This window comes from Ischnura elegans, chromosome 11 (genome assembly GCF_921293095.1).
Source record: "Ischnura elegans chromosome 11, ioIscEleg1.1, whole genome shotgun sequence".
NCBI lineage: Eukaryota > Metazoa > Arthropoda > Insecta > Odonata > Coenagrionidae > Ischnura > Ischnura elegans.
Genome location: NC_060256.1, coordinates 52,599,494 through 52,613,271, shown reverse-complemented (window position 1 = coordinate 52,613,271; position 13,778 = coordinate 52,599,494).

The following is a 13,778-nucleotide window of genomic DNA, read 5'->3' as shown; positions in this document are numbered from 1 at the left end:
ATTATCTCAGCGGGAGAATATTTTACAAGTTGAACTGGGCAGGGCAGTGTTCGTAGCTTAAGAAATATCTTATCCCGCATCTCTTTCTAGCTTGCCGGGGAAGAATGAGGAATTGGTTTGTTCACCTCGGCCTTTAGTCGCTTTAAATTTGAATAACTTGGTGGATGGAAGGGAAGATAAGTTGCGACGGGCAATAAATCTTTCTCTTTATCCGTAAGTTGAAAATTTGAAAACGCTAAATTTGCACCCCAGTTTTCAGGAGTTTGTGACGTCACTAAAGTTCCATTTCATTGATTTGTTTGGGAAGGACCGCTCATTAAAGTAAGGCTAGGACCGATAAACACAGCCGACCACATGAGACCAAAGCGCGTGGTATAGCAGAGAAGCGTCGGGAAGAGTCTCAGAGAAGCGTCGGGACCCTCGGCATGAGTTTGTGTCGTCATCAGCTTATCTGCGAAAGGTTTAAGGCCGTCTATTTTAGGCGGCGAACAGCTCGAGAAGTAGGAAACGGTTGAAAAAACTGAAAAATGTGTGCCTATTAATTTTTCAGACTATTGTCACAATCGACAAACAAAATTGGTGATCAAGTTTGTGGTGAAGGGTAAGCGAGAAGATCTCCACAATGATCGAATGCATTGATCAGAGCCTTTTATGCAATCCCCCTTATAAACTTAGTCCATAGTTACACGTACATTGTCAATTTAAAATGGCCTCTTTGGCATCAATATTAAAGATAACAACAACATTTACGGTCCCCCCGATCCATATGCTGTATTGACAAGGACCCCCCTCTAATTCCTAAACCAAAGGTTAAAATTTTATAGTCCCCTACCCCCCTCAAAGCTGAATGAAATGAGCTGAAAGCTGAAGCTAAACCTAAATAATGTTGGTACCTTGCCATATAACAGTAGCAAGTACTTGAAAAGAGCCAAATTAAGAGTTTTTATTTTTTAAATGAAATATCTTGCGTACCCGGGAAGCATGGCTTTCGGGCACCTAGGGGTCCGCGGACCACCTGATGGGAACCATTAATTTGTATAAATATTATTCTTCTTTCTTCAGGAACACTTTCTGTATTCCATCCAACTCAATTTAACAACTTCATCAATAGCGAACGCAACCGTAGGCAATATTAATAATGTCAGGTTCTCCATTATCAACGTAGCTGGGTCGTCTATGGTTTGTAGAAATCAGGGAATCGAACTCTTCTTCTGGATTTTGTCGCTCGCCGTACGCCTGTTGGTGCCGAGACCGCAGGCAACGTTGTTTTCCGTAAGTTAAGGGTCGTTAAATTGGGTTGGCCTTCTTGGCAACAATATATAAATTGATAGCCCCTTTTAGGGTCACCACAAGTTCATTGCTTCGACAAAAATTGGTGTATGACCCCTGTATCTGTTTATCCCTCGGATAAACTGCCCATGACATCTACATAATACCCTTCGTGCCATATCTAGGGTGTTTGGCAGGGGGTGATCAATCACCAGTATACAAGAGGACTCTCATATGCACATCATAAGTGCATGAAAGTGTTACGCATACTAACGAAATATACTTCCACATTGATGAAAAGGCGAAAATTGCCAGCTACTCATGAAGGGAATCTGCCTACGAAGCTAGAACATGCAAAAAATGCTGTTAGAAATTCTATATGCATCCACAAAAGTGTGTGCCCGTTTGAACTAAGTCTAAAGACTAGACTCGGTAGTCACAGAAGACTTGAAGGCTGTGCGCTAGGCTTAGATTGCTTGAACAAATGAGAATAGATATCTTTAAAAGCGATGCGTAGAATATCATCTTAGAAGTCCCACTATATGTCCAGGTCCGGCAGAAGAGATAAATTAGAGAGATATTTTGCACAACCGATAGATATTGGAAATCGTTTTTCCCTCGAACCATAAAGGACTTAAATAAATGCTTGTCGTAATTCTGTTTGAGGATTTGATTTTTATATATAAACGGCTGGTGTCTTAACATCCCCTGCTTATTACCCTAGTTTGTGCTCATCACTTGCCTAAATTGTATAAAGGTATGTGCCCACTTAAACTAAGTCTCTCATTTGAATTTAAAGACCCGTTTACATAGAGGTAGTCGAGCACACAGGTGCAGTCTTGTCCCTTACGATCTCAGTCCATGACTTAGTTATATAAACATAAACAAAACAGCAAGGTCTCCTTGGCAAACATTACGGCACCGTTAATGGTCGTCACATGTTCATTGCATCGACAATTAATTGGTTTATGTCCCCAATTTTTGTTCATCGCTATGCTATTCGCTACTCAAGTGCGTGCCCGTTTTAACAAAGTCTCTCATTTTATTTTAAAGACTCTGTTACCTTGAAGTGGCCCCGCATTATCGCATCGATTTCAGCTCCGCTCGAGAAATTTCCCTTCCTATGCTCCCACGCCTTATGCCCGCCGGGAACCGCACAGACCTCGAGCATTTTACCCCTTTACCTCTCCCCACTATGTTATCGCCAAACCATAAATTCAACCCGGCAGTACCCTCACCTAACCCCCTTCCCACTATCCGTGGACCACTCGGCCACATGTCATCCTGTCCTTACACCACCTTTCCCTTTTGGTCACTATCCCCTCCTACAACCACGACTGCCATTTCCCTTCCTATGTACTCACACGCCTACACATATTAGCGTTTGCTCTCACCAGCATTTCTAGCTAGCATTGGAAACAGTCGCCATATGCCGGCGCGGAGGCCAACGAATTTTTCGTGAAAAATTAAAATAATCGTAAAATATTAATTACGAAAATATATCCCACAGTTTACTTGAGATAAATTTCGCCTGTGCCGCTGTATTTTATCATTTTTTTGTGAATTCTCAAGATGCTTAGTTTTAGACATTTCTTTCCGATATGCGCATCTGCCGTGCTCATAAGGAATAGCACATGTAAGATATACTCGTGGCAGAGCCCTGAAAAAAACTAGGATTCGTAGAGCTGCTTGTGGGAACATTTACGGATGAAAGAGTAAAATAGAGTTTTTTTCAACCGAAGTATCGAAGATTGTGAAAACTTATGCCAATGACATGCGTTGATTGAGCTGATTCTGCTGATTGAGCATCGTGCCGATTTTTATGTTATATAAATTTTATTGTTGTATGATGGACACGTTAGACAGATGTATTGGCTTGAGGTTGAAACGGGAGGGGGAGAGGGAGTTATCATTTAATTTTTAAATAGCCTCAGAGTGGCTAATTTTTAAGCCACAATCTCTATTGAAGTTCTGGTCGCATTTCCTAATTTTCAGCGTCTCGCGGATTAGCCTGAGTTGAATTCTTTCACCTTAGCGATTACTTTGATATTTTGAAACTTAATCGCATGTTACAAGGCTACATGTTCCGCGACCGCCGACTTCAATTGTTATCTCAGTCGAATGACACGCTTGTGCTCTTCTATTCTGGTTTTACGGAGCGTCCAGTTTCGCCGATGTATTACTAAGGGCAATCTAGGCTGGTTATCTCGTTCACTCCTTTTACTAACAACGGTGTTTTATCCTTCACATTCCTGAGAAATTTTCTAAGTTTTATGTGGGGATTAACTTATTTCCAATTTCCGCCCTGGAAACTTGTACTTACGATTGTGAAGATATTTAGGTAAGTTGCTCCAATGGTGGTCTTTTATAATCCAGTGAAATATTTTGTTGAATCATTAACTTGTTTCTTCAGAATGATTCCGTTGTTATATAGGGTGTTGGCGGGGTCAGGATCTAATGCTGTTCAATTTCTACTAGTTGATAGATAGGATGAATCTTCAGGGCAAGCATATTTTTGGGTGAAGGATAGGTGAAATAATATTTACTGTCAATATCCTATAGGTCCTGTTTTTACCGCTTACCTTCTCTTTTCAATTCCATATCAAATAAGTCTTCTTTTCTTGATTTCTTTGCTTCCCGCACCAATTTCAATAACCAATTGCAAAGTCTTTATTTTTGATACCGACCTTTTGTATGTATTGTATATGTAAAAATGATTGTTATTTTTAGGGTTATTTTTATACTTGTTTTTTAAATTATATTTAAATTATTATTTTGTTCATAAAGCTCAATGTAAGGTCTTAGTGCTGCTTTTGGTGTTAATTAAATAAATATGCATGCCATTTTTCGTTTACTTTTATGGCACTTAATTGTAATCTACAGACAAGCATCCATATTGAATTTCCGTTTCGCAGCAGTCTTTTTCCGTCTCTGAGGTTACTTCAACAGGCTTAAAACACAAACTAATAAGCGGATAAAGTTATTGCTAGCTTCAGCGACATATTTTTGACAGTTCGACAGCAAATAGGTATGTGGGTTTTCTTAAAGGGTCTCGTATGCTCAAAATGGCTACCTATGGTGGGCGTTAATGGGTTATTTTCCTCTCCCCGCATAATACTCGCTTCATTCAAACCCTATATTCTTCGAATCTCCCCTGGAGGTTCTCTGTTTAATTTCACGATACTTGCTGTAATTTACAGGCAGTAAGCGTCCATAATGAATTTCCGTTTCGCACCAGTCTCTTTCCGTCAATGGGCTTATTTCCAACGACTTAAAAAATAAGCTCGTGAGGGGGCACTCATAAATTACGTGAGGCTTTTAGGGGGGGGGGGGGTGATGGGGGAGGCTCGGCGGGCCTGGGTTCATAATCCCTGCAGCCCAGAGAATTTTCATAGATTACCCGAGCCCTGCTTGAATGTTGTGTGGAGGACACTTCAAGAGCAACACTCCGCCCGTCGGATGGGACGTTAAGCCGTGGTCCCCTTGGCGCCTTTCGATAAGAGTAGGCTAATGCCGACGCCGGGTTTCTCTCCACCCTTCCTTACCTACCCTTCCCTCATGACGCAAATGACCTCAGCTGTCGGTCGCCTCCTCCAAATACCATACCATACCCCGGGGGTCAAGCCTATTCTCACTCAATCTCACGTGGGGGAGAAGTGGGGTCTTGGCTAGCGTCACGTAAATTTTTTAAGTGGATTTAGTTATTGCAAGCTTCAGCAACATATTTGTGACAATAGGGTGGTTTCCTATTATTTTTTTATTGCCTAAATCGAAAGATTATTACTCCTGGTGTGCAAATTAAACGCTTTTAGATTTTTAAATGACGATATCTATTTTTCGCGATAAAATGAAAAGTGAAAATGTTCAAGCGCGCGAAAACGCGACGGCTAAGTATGAATGCTGGGAAAAGCCCGTGTGACGTCTGGCTCCCACCGTGTGAGGCTAAATTGGTACGAGGCTATGAACGCCGCTACGATGCAGGCTGCTTGCTGCCGAGCATAGCGGTAGCGTAGAGTACCTTGTAGCAGGTAGCGCTTGGCTTAAATAAGGATTATTAATACCCTATCAAACGAAGGATACTTTCCGACCATGGGCATTTTAATAGGTGATCATTTAGAGATGTTTCCCTGAGCTCTGTGTCTCATTGGTAATCTCAGACGATGTAAAACTCCTGACTACTCATATAGCATCTGGGCTCCTGTGACGTCGCGTGGACTGGCATCGTATGGCCGCCAATTTGGCCTTTTTCAGATAAGGTGAAAATTGAACATTAACATTCGTCTAAACTGGGATTTCAAAAACCAAATAATTAGTATATTAAGAATACACTAATGGCGGGTAACGAGTCGCAATAATTGCCTTTCGTGTTCTTTGATGAAGGAAACTACCCTGTTCGCAGCAGAAAGGATTGCGGGTGTTCTTCTAGAGACTCAGAATTGTAGGATTTAGCCATATCGCTACGCGTGTCGGAAATGGGTTGAAAACACCTCTATTTTACTTTTCCATCCGTAAATGTTCCCACAACAAGCTCTACGAATCCTAGGTTTTTCAGGGCTCTGCCACGAATATATATCTTACATTTACTATTTCTTATGAGCGCGGCAGATGCGCATAGGGATGATGATTACGGGTTTCAGCGCACCGTGTTCGCTCTGCATGTTCCCAATAGTCTCAGAGTCCCTCCCATCCCACCGTCTGATTCGGTATGCGCTGCACATGCTCCACACTATTACCCCTCCCCCCCGTTTTCCCTCTCACACCTTCCGACCGCAGCCTCATAAGCCCCATCCGCCCCTCTTCAAAGCAATCCCTCAACAGAACCCTAACAGCTTCCTTCCCTTCTTCATCCCGCAACCCCCATAAACGCTTCCCTCATCCACCCACTCATGGGCTACTCTCAGCGCATTAAGGAGAGTAGTGCGAGAAACGAAGTAATTCGTAGGATCGAGTTCGCGTGGTGGCTAGAGTGCCCCACCCAGTCGAGCCGGGTTCAAATCCCGACAATGGCAGAGATTTTTCAGAGGCTGCAAGATCCCTGTTTCAGTGACTTGTGGTAAACATATCAAGCGCAACACTCGAAAAGCTTTAAGACATTCTCAAAAAAAAAGTTAGTCCATTTGCGAGCCGACTCAGAAAAAAAGAACTGACATTATCATCTACAGTCATAAATCCGGGGATAAGTTTCGCGCAGCTCTCCTTCAGTTATTTCATCAGGTAATAGCTGACAGGATAAATAAGTCGTGTTCTCTACAACATCTACATCTACATCTACAAATTACCCTGCGAGCCACCTCTAGGGTGTTTGGCAGGGGGTGATCAATCACCAGCATGCAGCATGCATTTGGACTTCCACATGCACACCACACCGTCCAAGAAACGTCCCGTATAATAACAAACTATACTACTATATGCTGTTAGAAATAGAATATAGAATAGAAATTCAGAAACATGCAGTAAGTTTTACATAGGTTAGTAGGCTACACTACAAGTCATGCAATCTATTTACGCGTTCTATTGCTGCCGTTATAATCTCTTATTGATCGTGGAAAAAATGACATTCGGAATCTGTCTGTTCTGCAATGTATCTCTCTTATTTTATTTATATGATCTGATCTTCCGTAGTACGTTGGCGTCCGCAAGATATGGTTAACTTCGTCAGAAAAGACACTGCTCTTGAATTTATCTAAAAGGTTTAGTCTATTTTTCAATCTACGGTCCGACAGAGATTCCCATCCGAGTTTATGTAAGAGGTCAGTTACACTAACAAGACTATCGTAACGACCTTTCACATATCTGGCAGCTCTTCTTTGCACGCGTTCTAACTCTGTTATTAAGCCTTTTTCATGAGGGTCCCAAACACTGGCAGCGTATTCCAAATGTGGTCTAACGAGGGAAAAGTAGCTAATTTCTCTCACTTTGTCGTCGCACTTTCCTAATATTCTTTTAACAAAACCCATTTTACGATTAGCTTGACCGGTTATTTCTCGAATATGTTTATTCCACGATAGATCATTATTGAGTCTAACCCCTAGATATTTCACAGATTCAACTGCCTTTAACTGCGTGCCCCGAATGACATAGTTACGCTGTAGGGAGTTATTTTTCTTCCAGAAATTCATTACGACGCATTTTTCCAAATTTAATTCTAACTGCCAAGCATCGCACCAAGCTTGGATAGCAGCAAGGTCATTCGTTAGTTCATCTATATCTTTGCTGGAACGAATTTCTCTGTAAACTACAGCGTCGTCTGCAAATAATCGTAACTTACTCTGCACTACTTCGACAATGTCGTTTATATAAAGAAGGAATAGGAGTGGGCCAATGACACTACCCTGAGGAACGCCAGAAGTCACTCTAACCTCATTGGAGACTGCACCGTCTAATACTACTCTTTGGACGCGGTCGCTCAAAAATTCTCTAATCCAGGAAATGACATCTTCGTCTAGACCATAAGATTTCAGTTTTATTATTAACTTTCCGTGGGGTACTTTATCAAATGCCTTTTTGAAATCAAGAAAAATCGCGTCTACTGGAATGTTGTCTTCCCCGGAGACTAAAATATCGTGGGCAAAAAGCGCTAACTGAGTTTCGCACGATCTGCTTTTCCTGAATCCATGTTGATTTCCCATTAATAAGTTTTGCGCGTCTAGGTGTTTCATTACCGAGCTGACTACGATGTGTTCAAGGACTTTGCAAGAGATGGACGTTAAAGATATCGGCCTGTAATTAGATGGCTGTTCCTTGTCTCCACTTTTAAATATAGGCGTTACATTAGCGATTTTCCAGTCATTAGGTACTTCGTGTTGCTTGATGGATTTACTGAATATTAACTGCAAGTAGGGGGCAATTTCTGAGGCTAGTTCTTTATATACGCGAGAAGGGATTTCGTCTGGACCAGGTGATTTATTTGGACTAAGCGATTTCAATATATTTTCTATTCCGAGCGTACTAATGTCAATAGCTGGCATCTTATGTAGACAGGGATTGTCATCGGTCTCGGGTGAGTTTTCGGAAGGCTCCGTGAACACGCTCTTAAAGTAGGAATTTAATAAATTGGCTTTATCGTAACTGCTTGTCAACACATCTCCATTGTCGTTTCTCAGCGAACATACGGTAGATCGTTTACCTTGAACTTCCCTAACATATGACCAAAATGCTTTTGGGTTATCCTGTAACTGTTCTACTAGTGTTTTTCTTTTAAAATTCGTGAACGCATTCCTGAACGCTTCCTTCGTGGCGGCTTTAGTCATCCTATATTTTTTAATTATTAGCTCGCGTTCATTATCGGATAAATCCGTGCTGACTTTTTTCATTTTAGCATGACACGCTCTCTGTCGCCTCAATGATTTTCTCACTTCCGCGTCGTACCATCTCGGTTCGCTGCCTTCTTTTACTATTTTACTAGGGATGTAGCTATTTATTCCCGAAGTTACGAGCGAAAGAAAAGCTTTCCAAGTATTCTCTACATTTAACTTTAATACTGATTCTTGAAACTCGGGGAAAGCATTTTTCATATGACTCTTAAACCCATCAAAATTAGCTCTTTTAAAAATGAAAACTTTACGCTCTTTTTTAAAGTTTACAGCGGTATTTAGAGAAAACTTTGCAGTTACTACCCTATGGTCACTTATTCCTTCGACAGTGCCAACGTTTATTACCTGATGTGGTATATTTGTCGCTAATAAATCAAGAATATTTTCTCCTCTGTTTGGTGCGGATGCTATTTGAAACAATGAATTAGATGTGAAAGTGTGTAATAAAGCCTCGCAGATCACTTTATCCCTCCCACCAGGAATGAAGCTATAAGTCTCCCAATCTATAGAAGGTACGTTGAAATCTCCACCCACAATCAAGTTTCTTTCAGGATACTTGGATGCTACGCTGTTTATTTGATTTTGAAAATCCAACATTGACGTTATATCTGAGTTAGGTGGTCTGTAATACGAACATAATAAAATAGTTTTGAATTTTGGACATTTAATTAAACACCACACAGATTCAACGCTTGTCTCAGTTACGGTTATCGCTTGGCTGACGATTGAATTCTTTACAGCTATAAAAACTCCGCCCCCAACTCGATTAATTCTATCTTTCCGATAAACAGTGAACGATTTTGGGAAGATCTCATTGTCTGAATCATCATCTGTTAGCCAACTTTCTGTTCCAAAAATGACGTTACACTTCGTACTATGAATTAAATGGTGGAATTCGGGAATCTTATTTCTTAAACTACGGCAATTAACCACAGCCACGATTAAAACTTCGGAAGTAGTAATATTGCGATTCGGGAATAATTCTGATTTGCTTTTGTCGAATAGACTATTCACAGGCTCTATACCGCTGATAAATGGAAATGCATGTCTTATTGACACACTATCAAAATGACTTGAGCCTTGACTCCCTTTGAACGTGTTGCTCGTCTGACGCTTCTCGTGCTTAAATGTAATACCTGAAACGCTGATTTTTCTCTCTACTTCTCTATTCTCATTTCTGGAAGAATCTTTGTCTGTGAAAAGTTTTGAACTTACCCCTTTATTTTTCAACCCACTAATATATCTACACTCTGCCCTACTCTCTACTCTAAAAAAGACCTACAGTGCTCAAATATGCTACTCGCTACACGACTAGCCGACTCGGCCGTGTAATGGACTCCCGAACGGTTCAGAGGGATCCGACACGATCGGATTGCCGGCCTAAGGTCCACGAAGGAGGCTCCGATGTCCGTGCAGAAACGACGCAGCCTCTGGTTTATGCCTTCCACTCGGCTCCAAACCAGAGAACCACGATCGATCCTCGGGACAAGACTACAAATCGAAAGCTCAATGCCGACTCCAATGGTCCCACCCACCCGCTTCACTTCGGAATTCAGATCCCGGAGGGAATCTAGAATTTCCTCAGATCCACGGAAGGTGGCATCATTGACGCCGACATGAGCCACGACCCGCAGTCTGGAGCACTTCGTGCCCCGTACCGCCGCACCAACCGCCTGCGTCACCTGAGGAACACCGCCACCAGGGATGCACCATGACGTTACACGGTCGCTTACACCCTCGCGGTCTGCCCTCTCCCGTAACGGGACCATCACACGACGGACATTGCTACTCCCTAACACTATGATCCCCCCCTTCCCACTCTGACGCCCCTTCCTAGGTGCCGGTTTCGGGGTAGGAGTAGGCACGTCAGGCACCTCGGAGTTTCCATCCGACAGCAACTGGTACCTGTTCGAGACGGGGACGGGATTTGCCTCAGCATCCCCCAAACCCCGTCTTAGAGTGACACTACCACCGTCCCTCCGAGACACGACCCTCCAAAACTCAGATTTACGGGGTGACGTGACCCCCTCATCGAGAGATGGACCTCGAGGAAGGCTCTCGATCGACCAGCCGCTATTTGCAATCGGGCGAACCCGTGCAGCCCCTGTGGCACGGCGACCTTTCGAAGAACCACCCCTCGGACCATTCCCCTCAGCGGTATCAGCCACCCTTTCAAACTGGGCCCGAAGTTCCCGCACCATCGTCTCCAACGCGGTAATGCGGTCTCCGAGAGCCTCGCATTCACCGGCGTTTTCAACTCCGGCAACGGGTGACCTATTCGAAGGCATCCTATCACTATCGCAACTTTGGATTTCAGAAAAGCTTACCTGACGGGAGATACGCTTAATAGATATTTGAGAGAGTAAAACAAACCGATAAACTTACTAGCTTGTCTCTTTTTAATAGATATTTACGCTTAATAGATATTTGAGAGAGAGTAAAACAAACCAATAAACTTACTAACTTGTCTCTTTTTAAACGTAAATAAGGGAATGTAGTTACCTGGATATGGATTAAGTCGATTAATGGGTTTAAAACTAGAAAACTATATAGTTTCAAAGAAGACTAATTAACGAAATTAAGATATAACTTAACGTGGGACAAATAGATTAACGATAATAATCAACAAGAGAGCAAAGACGAAACTAACTAGCTAAAATATAAATTCCCCGCAATATGATCCCCACGAAAGAGCAAAGCTATAAAAAGGGTGATAGACTAACAAAAATGTATAAATAAGGGTAAATAAGTAATAAAAGTACTAACAACAATATATAAATACGCGTAAATAGACTTTAAATAAATAAGTATAAATAGACTTTGGATAAATAAGTAAAAAAGAGTATATGAGTCCTTGAGATAAAAGTGTGATCAGTTGCAATGCGTTTGGTGAAAGTATATCCTAACACATGAAAAACGCTAACAAGGCAAAAATATCAAAACCGCACTCGAAAATGCAATGGAAAATAACTGAAGAAGAAAAAGGTCAACCTCCTACCCTCTAAATAGTCACTCGAGTTAACCGAAAGTGGAAGAAACGGATTAGCAAAAGGGATTGATAGCAGGGGGGGAGGTGTGCCTAGCTCTTCAAGGACGCAGGTGTTGTTTTGAGAGGGCTAGGAGTGAAGGGGTGAGTCAATGACTAACAACAAGAGGGACGGAAGAAACTACCTGTGTTTCAAGGGGAGATATGTGCTAAAATGACCACTACTGGAGAACGGAACGAGAGTTTTCAAGATCACAATGAGAGTGCTGCGCTACGAAAATTACAATAAAAATCCTAACAGTCAAAATAGACCTCAAAACAACGGTAAAACAAATAATATATGAAGAGCTTTATAACAGAAAAAAATATATTAAAACAATATGTATATATATCGTTAGCCTATAATAAGAATTAAGAGTTAGGATTACACACCTGATGTAAAAGAAAGAGGGCAACTATCACAAAATTACTTAAATAATATTAAGACACTATTCCGATAGAAAAATTAAATCTAAAGCAGCCAAATATATATTCTACTTAACGACCGTAACACCAGATTAGTAAAGGCGCAGCGACACAAATAAAGATAACGTGCAAATAACTATGCAATAAATAATACTAAAGGGAAGAGAAAAATTTGAGATATACGTAAGTTTTCTACTTATCACTACTAGCAGATACTCGATAATCACACGTCGCAGGAACCGGGATCAAACAAAATCAGGATATTCACTCACTCTCACACACCACACACAAAACCCACACCAACTAACAATTAATATTGCACCCCTATAATAAAACTAAGACTAAGTTAAATATCCTACGCTAATAAACAAATAAGCTACGACAATATATGTCACTGCACTATATTGCACAAGCAGCAAGACCCAAGCAAGCAGCAGCAAGCGCAGGTAGCAAGAGCAGGTAGTCAGGTGGCCCTGGGGAGCGCGCAAGGGATGCGTCCGTTCCGGTCAGGAGCTGGAGGCAGAATGTTCGGGTTGGTGTGTTGACTTCTCACCCAGTGGAGCCGGGTTCAAATCCCGGCGGTGGCTACGAGAAAAAGAATCTGTAGTTACGAAGAGAGCGTACACTCAGCGATTTAATAGCGAAGGTTTTCCGCTCCGCAAAACCATTAATTGTTTTCATCAACTGTCTCGCATATTATTGAAGAAAGTATAGCCGTCATTCATGTCATATAACACCACGTATGATTATTATTATTGAAGTATTCAACCGGGGTGATCGGGTTTCCATGGTGGCTAGACTGTTGGCTTCCCTCCTAGTCGAGCCGGGTTCTAATTTCGACGATGTCAGAGATTTTTCAGGGGATGCCCGATCCCGGTTTCAGTGACTTGTGGAGAACATATCAAGCGCAACGCTCAATAAGCTTTCAGATTCTCTAAAGAGTTGGTCCATTTGCGAGCCAACTCAGAAAAAAGAACTGACAGTATCATCTACAGTCATACATCCGGAGATTGGTTGCCCGCTACCCGGTTACCTGCTCGAGTGCCTGTGGAGGGCACTTAAAGTGTAGCAATACGTTCATCGGATGGGACGTTAAGCCGTCCCCTTAGCGCCTTTCGTTGAGGGCAGGCTACTGCCGACGCCGGGTTTTTTCTCCCTTACCTCATGGCGCAAATGAAATCAGCTATCGGTCGCCTCCTAGAAGCACACATTACGTAATCTACCGATAAAGGTTGGTTCAAATGGAATATTTTGCAGATTACTCCAGCCTATCTCTCCTCCACAATTCCCTTTTCAATTCACGATAAGGCGTACTATCTTTCATTGATGATAATTATGTGTGGCGTTGTATTCCGTGTATGAAGGCTATTCTTTTTTCAATAGTATGCTGGAAAAGATAATTAAAAAATTAAAAGGATGTTTTGAAATGCGTAGCTGTAAACCTTCGCTCTTAAACCGCTGATTGTGCGATTTATTCGCAACTACGAATTTTTTTTCTCGTATTGCCACCCTACTCGCCGCACAACCACCTTTGCAAAAGTTTTGCACTCTTCAGAAACTGGTGTAGAAAAAGTTTCCCTCCTTCGGTGACCACGTTGAGGTCAAAAATAAAGAAAAGGGAGGGAAAAACAAAAGAACGAAGAAACTGCTTCCCCCGCTCGAGTTGGAAAGAAACAAGAAGCTTCCAGATGCTTGTACCGGAAAAAAGGAAAATCCAATGTTTGCTCGAGTTTTCATTCGTCTTG